This window comes from Pistacia vera, unplaced genomic scaffold (assembly GCF_008641045.1).
Source record: "Pistacia vera cultivar Batoury unplaced genomic scaffold, PisVer_v2 Contig1131, whole genome shotgun sequence".
Classification (NCBI taxonomy): domain Eukaryota; kingdom Viridiplantae; phylum Streptophyta; class Magnoliopsida; order Sapindales; family Anacardiaceae; genus Pistacia; species Pistacia vera.
This window is the reverse complement of record NW_022195173.1, coordinates 118029-121160: the sequence shown is the minus strand read 5'-3', so window position 1 is coordinate 121160 and position 3132 is coordinate 118029. Positions and strand designations below refer to the sequence as shown.

Below are 3132 nucleotides of genomic sequence, written 5' to 3'. Positions count from 1 at the left end.
TCTGCCATGCTAGGGTATAGTGTGAGAGTATAGGTTTGCTTGCCCTCTTTAGAAGGTGTTGACATAATGCACTTGTTTAGGTTGAGCAAAAAAATTCCCACTTGACAATCTCTAGTCAAACTATTCCCTGTACAAAATCACAAGTAAAATATGAGAATCAATGAAATTAACCATAAGAGCTAACCCCAATTGCTTTTGGTTGCTGCGGTTGAGTGGACAAATTGGTGTGCCATCTACTTCATGAAATCCTGTACTTTCCTTGGAAATTTCTATCCAAATGTCTCATATAGTTTTTGCTAGCCATCACCTTAATCAATTTGTAAGCTTCCTCTAGGTGTTTATTGTTAAGAGCACCTCACTCGTTGCATCCTACCATAACCTGCATGGAAAGGAGCAAACCATTATAAAAGGTTTGCACTTGTAACCAAATTGGCAACCCATGGTGAGGACACTTCCGCAAAAGATCTTTAAATCTCTCCCAAGTGTCATAAAGTGACTCCATATATTGTTGGAAAAAATATGTGATATCACTTCTCATCTTGGTGGACTTGATAGGTGGATAATATTTTGCAAGGAACAATTGAACCAATTCATCCCAAGTGGTGATTCCTCTAAATGGTTGTGAAACTAATCAAGCCTTAGCTTTATCCCAAAGAGAAAATGGGAAAAGCCTAAGCCTGATTGCATCATTGGATACCTTATTATGCTTGAAAGTGTCACAAAGCTCCAAGAAATTTGCAATATGCAAATTAGGATCATCACTTAGCAACCCTTAAAATTGCACTGATTGTTGTATCATTTGAATAATAGAAGGCTTGATCTCAAAACTATTTGCTTGAACCAGTAGTCTCCTAATGCTAGAAGCACATCCTTCAATTCTAGGATTAGAGTTGTCTTTAAATGCTCTTTGAACAATTCAACTCCTATATCAACCATTGAACTTAATTCCTATGTACGATTAGAATCTGAAAACAAGAAAATTTTAGCACACTAAAAATTTAAAATAAAAGAACAGACTAATTTTAATATTAAAACTACTAATTACAAATAACAAAAAAAATCAAATTAACAATAAAATAACTCGTATTGATTTTGATGAAACAAAATAGTAATTCCTTGGCAATGGTGCCAAAACCTTGATGTGGGTATTCACAAGTATACAAAATCAAGCAAGTAATAAAGTGTAAGTATACGGATGTCGAACCCTAGAGAATTACTAGCTACCGATTACCAAAATAAACTATCTTATTACTATTTGATTAACTGAAACTTTAAAGAAGAGATAAACTAAATTTAAAAATTTAAAACAAATTAAAAATCTGGAAGAAATTAAAATTAAACAAAAACACAATGGTTGTCATGCAAATTTGACTAAACCTAGGGCATACACTTCACACCAATTCTACTCCTAAGTGTTAATAATTATTGCTAATATTTCTAAGCTTTTTCTACAAGCCAAACTCCTTAGAATTCCAACAACTTTCTCTCGAACAATTACCAGATTAACCCTTTATTACTAACCCAAGATATCTCTAAATTGGATTTAAGTCTTAAGAGATCATTACGCTCTATGGAATTTATCAAAGCCTCACAGATCTCAGTAACTTATCTTTAGTGTTCACTCAACCTATGGTCTTATTACATTAGACTAACTAGATTTCGTCTCTCGATCTAAACCTAGTCCATTAAATCAATCAACTCTTAGGCCTAAAAGAATTAAAGCATTAAGAACCATAATAAAACTTAGAAAGAATGCTTAATAAAAATTAACAACAATACATCAACATATATTCATAGAATTGGGCTACATCTTAGCCTTAGAAACTTTATTTAGTTCATAATCAAATAAAAATAAACAACCATTATACACATAAGTTCAAGAAAAAAGATAAAAGAAAATTTCCCTAGATGATGAGCCAAAAACCTCAAGAGTTGTTGTTTTGATTTAGAAATAGAGGCTAATCTCTTCTCTATCCTCTCTCTCTCTCCCTAAAAATCAACTAAAGATTTATATTTATATCACTAAGGTGTTAGGGTTGTGTTTCCCCCTATCCTATTCAGCTTAGAACTCTTAAAACAAGAAAAATAGTCATACAATTAATGCTGAAAATTCTAGAATTGCGGTTGTGCCTGGGCATAGTTGATTTTGCCCTAGAACTTGTGATCTTGAAAAAATGGTGATCTTTAATCATGATAATGTTTGAATCTGGCCAAGTAGTAGCGATATGAATTGTCGCCATTTGAATCATCTTTCCAACAGTCCAAGAATCATCTCGATCCAATATCTAAAGCTGAAGTTCTTGTTGAATAACTGAAGCATGTTCAAAACTAGAGCGTTTTCCAAGATTTTCACTTCAACTACAAATTGCATAACTTTCTCATTTTAACTTTGAATCATGAATCATTTGTTTCTTGTTGTCACACATTCCCACCGACATAATTCTTCATCTAAATATCATCTTTACATTGATAACCTGAAAACACTCAAAACATACGTATGACCTCATAAAAGATATTTATGAAATAATTAAGTTAAATTGAATAAATTAAACCTAATTTCCCATAAAGAACTACATGTGTATTTTCAAGCTTTTATCACATGGTCTATACTATTGGGGGCCCTTTTTAGATTTTTCTGTCCAAAATAAAGAGTCTATCAATTTTATTAAAAATAAACAACAATCTCTATGTGATACAAATATCAATACAAACTCTTTTATTTTTTATCAACGCTTGGGTCATAGTGCATCCATTCCTCAACCTAAGTGTCCAACTTACCCTATTGCAAAACAATCAAGAGTATGTTTTAATACAAGCACTTCCTCCACAAACACTCTGTTTACCTTGATCCACATAGATATATGGGGACCCTATCACATTCCTAATCATGATGGCTCTACGTATTTCCTCACCACAGTTGATGACTACTCTAGGGGTACATGGGTATTCCTTATGCAATCAAAATCACAGGCCTTTTCTTACATCCAAAATTTCTTGTCCATGGTCCAAACACAATTTCAACAAAAGGTCAAAAGAGTACGTACCAATAATGCCCTTGGCTTTTTCCATACTCAATGTTCCACCCTTTTCCTTAGCCATAGAATTCTACATGAGAGTTCCTATACCTACACT

At 33.0% G+C, this 3132-nt stretch overlaps 1 non-coding gene across 1 annotated transcript; it reads left to right on the top strand.

Annotated features, from left to right (window-relative positions):
* The first annotated feature begins 434 nt into the window (after positions 1–434).
* Positions 435–541, top strand: LOC116142847. The gene has a single exon (XR_004130053.1). It is a non-coding gene; the product is annotated as a small nucleolar RNA R71 (small nucleolar RNA).
* The last annotated feature ends 2591 nt before the right edge of the window (positions 542–3132 follow it).